General features: G+C 36.9%; 1 pseudogene; it reads right to left on the bottom strand.

Annotated features, from left to right (window-relative positions):
* Nucleotides 1-573: 573 nt before the first annotated feature.
* LOC127159003 (uncharacterized) lies at nt 574-8,741 on the bottom strand (annotated as a pseudogene).
* Nucleotides 8,742-8,992: the final 251 nt, after the last annotated feature.

The following is an 8,992-nucleotide window of genomic DNA, read 5'->3' as shown; positions in this document are numbered from 1 at the left end:
TTATATGGAGAAAAATGCTGAAAAGTTTTCCTCAAAAAACAATTTCTTTACAACTGAAGACAGACAGACAGACAGACAGACAGACAGACAGGAACATCGTGGATGAAAAAGGAGTAAGTAAATTATTTGTAAATTGTTGTTCTGGAAGTGGAATTCTCCTTTAATGGCAGCTTGCTTGGTAAAATGCTGGATAAGTAAAAAACACTCAGTATATTAACAGCATATTATCAGTCTTTTGTATTAACGTCAACAATATCAGTTTTTCTGCATCTCTCCTGCTGCAGCCGTGCACACATCTGGGCGACAGTTTAATGTAAACAGCCAGTGCTACCAGCTATAAGTGAATGTCACGAAATGGGTCAAAATTACTGGTGTGTCAAGGCATTTAGGTCTTACAGTGTAGTTCTTGTCACAGAGAACTTGGAGGCAAACGGTATGAACTGCATCTATGCACAACATTTTCATCATTGTAAACTTAACTTCAAGTGCACTTTGTTGTTAGTTTAATAGTGTCTCAGTCCACATCACATTTCAGGAAGACAAACAATTTAATAATAATAATAATAATAATAATCAAATCTAATCACCTTTATTTATATACCGCCTTTAACAATACAGAACTGTGACAAGGCGGCTGTACAGTATTAAATAGGAAATAGTACATCAACAATGCAAAAGGCAAACAGTAAAAACAGTAAACACACTTTCAGGTAAAGGTAGTTAATCAAATACAACAAAATAAAATACAATATTGTGTGAAGATAAAGTGAAGATAAAGTGTCCCCAACTAAGCAAGCCAGAGGCGACAGCGGCAAGGAGCCAAAACTCCATCGGTGACAAATGGAGAAAAAAACCTTGGGAGAAACCAGGCTCAGTTGGGGAGCCAGTTCTCCTCTGGACAGACACAGAGGACTCGCCAGATCCCATGGTCCTGTGCCGATAGCCGTCTAGGTGACGAGGTCTTCACTGGGGATCCGTCTCTGGGGCTCATCTAGTCGATGTGGTCTCCGCTGACATTCAGTGCTGTAGAGGTCATCTCTAGGTGCTGATCCACCGTCTGGGCTGGGTATGGACTGGATCCGGGGGACTGCAGTGACCATCTGATCTGGATACGGACTGGATCTGGTGGTTAAGGTGACCTTGGCATAAGAAAGAAACAGACTAATATTAGCGTAGATGCCATTCTTCTGACGATGCACTGAGTACATCGGGTGTTATGGGAAGTGTTCCCGGTTCCGGTTGACCTAATTAGTGCAGCCTAACAATCCTTTAATGGATTTGAATAATAGAAATGTGTTAATGTGTTATGTGTAAGCAAGGTTAAAGAGATGGGTCTTTAATCTAGATTTAAACTGACAGAGTGTGTCTGCGTCCTGAACAGTGTTGGGTAGATTGTTCCAAAATTTGGGTGCTAAATAAGAAAATGATCTGCCACCCGCGGTTGATTTTGATATTCTAGGTTTTATCAAATTGCCAGAGTTTTGAGAACGCAGTGGACATGAGGGACTATAATGCGATAAGAGCTCGCTCAGGTACTGAGGAGCTAAACCATTCAGGGCTTTATAAGTAATTAGCAGGATTTTAAAATCTATATGATGTTTAATAAGGGGGCCAGTGCAGTGTAGACAGAACCGGGCTAATATGATCATACTTTTTGGTTCTAGTAAGAACTCTAGCTGCTGCATTTTGGACCAGCTGGAGTTTGTTTATTAAGCGAGCAGAACAACCACCCAATAAAGCATTACAATAATCTAACCGTGAGGTCATAAACACATTAATTAATGTTTCAGCATTTGACATTGAGAGCATAGGTCTTAATTTAGATATATTTTTGAGATGGAAAAATGCAGTTTTGCAAATACTAGAGATGTGGTTTTTTAAAGGAAAGATTGCCATCAAATAGCACACCTAGGTTCCTAACTGATGACGAAGAATTGACAGAACAGCCATCAAGTATTAGACAGTGTTTTAGGTTATTACACGCTGAGGTTTTAGGTCCAATAATTAACACCTCTGTTTTTTCAGAATTTAGCAGTAAGAAATTACTTGTCATCCAATTTTTTTAACTCAACAACACAATCAGTTAGTTTATCAAATTGGTATGTTTCGCCGGGCCGCGATGAAATATAGAGCTGAGTATCATCAGCATAACAGTGAAAGCTAACACCATATTTCCTAATGATATCACCCAAGGGGAACATGTAAAGCGTAAAAAGTAATGGCCCTAGCACTGAGCCTTGTGGTACTCCACACTGCACTTGTGATCGATATGATACCTCTTCATTTACTGCCACGAACTGATAGCGGTCAGATAAGTACGATTTGAACCATGCCAATGCACTACCACTAATGCCAACATAATTTTCAAGTCTGTTCAAGAGAATGTTGTGATCAACAGTATCAAACACAGCACTAAGATCCAGTAGCACTAACAGAGAGATACAACCACGATCGGATGATAAGAGCAGATAATTTGTAACTCTAACAAGAGCAGTCTCAGTACTATGGTACGGTCTAAAACCTGACTGGAAATCCTCACAGATATAATTTTTCTGTAGGAAGGAAGATAATTGTGAGGATACAACCTTTTCTAGTATCTTCGACAAAAATGGGAGATTCGAGATAGGTCTGTAATTAATTAATTCGTTGGGGTCAAGTTGTGGTTTTCTAATGAGAGGCTTAATAGCAGCCAGTTTGAAGGTTTTGGGGACATATCCTAATGACAGTGATGAATTAATAATATTTAGCAGAGCATCTATGAGATCTGGAAGCAAGTCTTTTAGTAGCCTAGATGGAATAGGGTCTAGCATACAAGTTGTTGGTTTGATGCCACTTGTATCATTATTAAAGACTAGAGTTGGTTTAATAATAATGAAAAGGAGTAGCAGGGAAAGGTTAGGTAGCTAGCTTGAAGCCAGCGGGGCTGTCAGGAAGAACAGAGGTCCAGTCTAGTCACTTCCGTTTTAGTTGTCTTTATTAAAAAAAATCAGCAAGGATTTGTGTGTAAAAAATGGCTTTGGGTGCGCATGTGGTTTCTACAAAGGGAATAACAGAAATGCAGAGTTTCAGTTTACCAATAAACAAATGTACATAACTAAACAGAAAATATGGCAAACATAAAACATATGAGCACTTAGGTCAAACTTAAATTATACAATAACACTTACATGGTCAGATACGCACACACAGGAAAAACAAAAGGAACAAAACTCAGACCTCTGCACAGCTCAGCAGTGTGCAACCAGAAAGGGCAAGCTGTGGGCACAGGTGCAGTTAATAAGACCTGTGAGGCAGTCCTGATTGGCCTGAGATTGGGTGGGAGGAGCTTGGGGTTAACAAGGGACTGAACAGGGGTGTGACACTGTTTTGAGGCTGCAGCTAAGCGACACAAACTTCTCAACAAATAATAATAATAATAATAATAATAATAATAATAATAATTATTATTATTATTATTATTATTATTATATCTAAGACAGAAGTACAATATGTTGTAATGCAACTGAGCTTTAAAATGAAAATTAAATATTAGTGCTTTAAGTTCTTCAGTCGGGTCTAACAATGACTTTCTGTCTTTTGTTGTTTGATTACATTAATGACACAGCAGTCACTTTTAGACTAGAGTAGATCTTTAATAATGAAGTGGTTTCTTGCTGTTTAAATACCTTTAAGACATAACCGACTGTTTGCGAGGATACTTGTACACGAAAACGCAAAACACGTGAAATAGAACCCACTTCAGCATTCGCGCACTGGTGCACATAGCACACGTATGTCTGCAAGATGTCTATTAAAGATCACTTCAGCAGAATGTATGTGCACTGTGCACCTGCCTATAGGCGTATATGACTAATGCTATCTTTAAATAACAAAAAAATATATTGCGAAACTGACCAATTGAAACCTGGTTTAAGGTCAGTCTATTTCAGTTGCCTCAAAATAGCAACGCACCAATATGCACCTGAACACACCTCATTTTCAGACCAGCACACCCATGGGCACTCAAATTGATGCAAATGCATTTGTTAATAACATGGCACAAGATGTGAACATTAAAACTGCGTCAGGCTGAAACTAGCAATAAACACGCGTTGCTGAACGTGACTGTCACTCTGAGTAGGTGACAAATCATAAACACCATTCAGCTGTAAGAAAACAGATTCACAGAACGTAAAAGAAATGAACAGGACTAATGATTCAATTGTACAAACAAACAAAATAAAAAACAAACAAACAGGAACTAGGAATTATAGGCGTGTATTTCTTTTGATGTTTGCAGAACATATTCTGGTTTTCATTTCCTAAATATTGAACATAAAAGTGGGATATTTTTCTTAATGAATGTGATAACCTGCATTACTCAGTCAACTCATGCACTACAGTTATATACAGCTGTGGTCAAAAATATTGGCACCCTTGCACTTTTTTCAAATAATAACAAAAAAACTAAAAATAATTTTTATAATATTAACTTATATAAAATGCATCCACACCACTGTTTATTATGAAGTATAACAATAGTGATGTCCTCATGAGTTATTATTTTGTGTTTAGATGTAATAATTTCTGAATCAAACAACATTATAAAAAAATAAATAAATAAATAAATATCACACAAACATGTTGCCAACTTGCACATCTGAATAATTTGTTTTGTAGGCGAACTGATTCAGTGCTCATAATATCTTACCTGATCACTGTGCTTCGTCCTGGTGTCTGTTTAAACAACAATAAACTAAATTAAACACACATTACTTTGGTTATTTAGAGTAATCTTTCAAAAAAGTATTTACATACATGTTAATTCAGCTGTATGTGTGATCAGAGCAGATTTGTAACTGATTACATGTGATCTGTATTAAATATTCAGATTCCAAATATCAAGTACTTGTAATTAGGGTATATTACATTTTATAATGCTCATAATCAGAATGGATATTAAATCTGGGGTGCAGAAAAACACGATTGGTACATCCCTAGTATTGACGTAAATTAACTGGTGAATTACACCAGGTTATGAAAACGGACAGTCAAAAAGAACCAGTTCACGGAAAAGAATCACACTTCCAACTGCTAAGTTAAATACTCACCTCGCCTTTTTACTAGATGGCGCAATAAATAACGAGATATAGCCATCAGCAGCAGGACACCAACAACAGCAGCACATATTCCTGCTACAGCAGCTGAAGACAGACTTGAATCTGGAACAGCTAAAGAAAAACAGTCATTATTACTAAAGAACAACTATTTTTACCAGTGATTTTTACCAGAGTGTATTTCTTTAGGCATTTAAATTTTTTTTCCTGCTTTAATCATCAGCTGATATTGATTTAACTCATAAATTACGGGATCTGGTAGGTTTTGAAGAGCAGCATCTAAAACTCACTTTAATGTTAACATTACTCTTGTGAAGAGCATGTCTTTGTTGTATCACTTGACATGAAGGTGATATCTCAATTATAGTGTAAAATTAGGGTTGCAAACAAGAGGAAATTTTCCAGTAATTTTCAGAAACATTCTAGACATTTTTGAAACTTTCAGAAATTTTGAAATGTTTCTAGAAATGTTCCACTCTATTTGATACTGAGTCAAAGCTCTCTTTTTCAAACACAATGAAACAACAATAATAAAAAAATCCACAATTAAAAAATGACTTAGTTGATTTAAATAAATAAATAAATAAATAAATAGCTAGATCTATTTTAAAATTGCTCAAAGGAACTAAACTAAATGATACTCACCAGTGACGGTAACACTGAAGCTCCTAATAATGCTGAATCTACTGCTGTTGATCTGTAGTTGATAAACTCCAGAGTCTGTGATTGTGGTGTTTGTGATGGTCAGAGATCCAGTCTGATGATCCAGCTTCAGTCTGTTTCTGAACCTCTCATCGCCATCTTTACACTGAATATCTGTACAGATCTTTCCGGGTTCTTCACTGATTTCAGCGATGCAAATGTCATTAAAATGCCACGTCATCAAATCATTTGGGTTTTTCATTACACCAGGATCTAAAGTGACAGATTCTCCCTCCTTCACTGACTTTCTCATAATTTCATCTTGTTCAGCAGCAGGAACATCTGAAACACAGATATGAAGGTGATTTAATCATGCTTCTTAAAAAGCAACATGTATCTCTGTTTTCAAATTTGTAAAAAATCCTCATTCTTTACTCAAACAGATGATAGGAAAATGTGATCACAGATGAAAATCAAAAAAAATCATGATTTTTTAAAAACTGAACTAATTAAAAGATGTCATCTTTTAAATGGGTTCATTCTATAAATATATTAAATGACTCACCATGAACAGTAACACTGAATGTCTTTTCACTGCTGCTTCTGATGCTGATGATCTTTAATTCATAAAGTCCAGTGTCTGTGTTTGTGATGTTTGTGATGGTCAGAGATCCAGTCTGATGATCCAGCTTCAGTCTGTCTCTGAATCTCTCAGTACCTTCATTACACTGAACATCTGTACAGATCAAACTGATCTCCAGTGATTTGAGCTATTCTAGTGTCATAAAAATACCATTTTATATCTTCTTCTTGTTTTGTTTCAACATTAGTGTGTAGAGTGACTGAATCTCCATCCATCACAAATGCTGACAGTCCATCAGTACCAACACTAAAAACACCTGGTAGAGGAGCTTGATAAGCTGCTTCATGTGTGTTTGATTTGGGTTAGATTCTCTGATGCACTCGAAACGTGCATGCTGAGGACATCTACTGGTAAAGTCGTGTAAAGACCAATAAAAAAAATTAAACCGACTCATACGGAAGTATGAAAAAAATATCGATAGCTTTGTAAGCAGGCGACAGATTCTCCCAACTCCTTTGTGAATGTTTTTGAAGGTTCCCATGTACCCCAAAACGTAAGCAGCAGCGGCAGCACGTCAAATATATAACCGTTTTATTTATACCCACAGGATATCGCTCTTAGTGTGAATGACTATTAGCAGGCAAAACGTTTTTTAGCCTAAACCAGGGGCGCAGATGGGATTTTTTAATTTAACCAAGCTGTCAGCAAATAATTTCAAATCAGTTATTTTGAGGTAATTTGTGCTTTAACTAATGCTCAAGTAGTTACTTCGCATAATTTGGGCTAATGGTTTGCACTTAAAAGCCATTAGGGATTCTTATTTGAAATCATGGATAAACAACAATGAACAAAGTTAAGCCTGCCTGATCAATACTAGCAATGCAAGATCAAACTGTAATTTGTCTAGTAATGCCCACCAAAACTTCATGCCTTCTGCAGAATATGTTTTATGCTGCTAAAATTTAACGTGGTCGCATTTGTGCGAGTGCATGGTCTGCGCTGCTCAACAGCGTCTACCCAAAGGGCGCGTTGCAGAATTCACTGATCACGTAAAGAGAGGCGCATTCAGTGTGATCGCTTCGGATGTAGAGGCTGGTTTTAAAAACTAGGCACTAGTTTATAAACTAGGCGCCAGCCAGCGAACGCTGATTTGAATGTAGCAGCTGAATTGATGTGCAGCACTGAACGTTCTAATCACACTGGTGTGACTGTATGAAATATCAAAAATATTATTCGACTGTTTTTTATTTTTTATTTTATTTATTTATTTATTTTTTGTCTTTTGGAAGCTTCATTCAAAATCCACTTGGCTCAAAAATCTGAAGTGGGCACGTGCCCCCTTACTTTCAATGGGCATGACGCCTCTGGTAGCAGGTCACCTATACACTTCATTACTTGGAAACTGCAGCGTGCGAGATTATAATAAAGAGATCGTTCACTGAATTTATAGTTATTGTTACCGCTCTGTGTGTAAGGAGTCCTAACACCAGTAACACCGACTGCCGCGCCAGATAAATGTTTTTCTTCAGATCCTAAGGGTGTAGAAAACCGCGGTCAAGCCAGCCGTCACCTGGATTTTGCTTCACGTCTGTTTGTGGAATTAAGGTGTTGTGATACATGACGCTTCAAAAAAGCGTCTTTCTCAGCTTTTTGGCCGCACCACGCATGCGCGTATTCTAAAAATAGACAAGCATTTATCCCGGCGGCGCGTGGCTTGACCAAGTGTTAACAGATGGCGGCTCACTTGACTGAGGCGTAAAACGGCTGCATTCATAAAGTAACACTTGAAACAAACAGCATAAGTTCAGCATTGATTTAGCCTTCACATTCACCCATCAGGCATACTTCACATATTACCTGCTTTCCCCGAACACAGGTATTTGTGCGTCCAAATAAACAAATATTTCCCACAAATTCACAATAAACATTTCCCGAAAATTATACGAAAATTATATTCCATTAAAGCACTTAAGAAAATTGTGCTTTTAATTACAATATATTGATTTTATTTTTAGTAGGCCTTTGTAGTAGGTTTTATGCTCATTTATAGCTTATTATTCATTTGGCTTAAGTTTTTATTCAAAGCGACTAAAATTACATTCTTATGTACCCTGATCAGTTTATATAAGGATTTAATAGCTAGACTTCTACATTTGTGTAATGATTTAGTTTTTAACAGACTTTACCGACTGTATAATGCAATAATTCCCCTCAGGGCTGAGCACTTGTAGAGCTGTGAATAAACGCTTTGTTTTACAGCTAGAAAGAGCAGATATTGTATCATAAAATGTCTTACCATGTTCGAGTAAAAACAAGAACGCTGAGATCAAAATAGATCGACGCTTAATTTTTTTTTTTTTTTTTACAAAGTGAAAATAATAATAAATGTAAAAATCGGATTTACTTTCTATTTCATTCATTCATTCATTCGTCTTCTTCTTCTTCGGAGTTTAACGGCGGCTTGCATCTGTAACCGTTGCACTACCGCCACCTTCTGGTTGATTCTCCTCCGATGTTTCTCCGCTCTATTTCCAGATTATTTTCTACACAGATTATTTTCTACACATCAAACCAGTATTAACTACGAAATTACAAATATTTTTCTTGCCTTGCCCAATCACCCCACTTTTCAGTACATCTTTTATCTCTGCCCCAACCAACCCATCTTTTC

The sequence above is a fragment of the Labeo rohita genome, unplaced genomic scaffold (genome assembly GCF_022985175.1).
Source record: "Labeo rohita strain BAU-BD-2019 unplaced genomic scaffold, IGBB_LRoh.1.0 scaffold_1846, whole genome shotgun sequence".
Lineage (NCBI taxonomy): Eukaryota > Metazoa > Chordata > Actinopteri > Cypriniformes > Cyprinidae > Labeo > Labeo rohita.
This window is presented reverse-complemented; position numbering and strand designations above follow the sequence as displayed.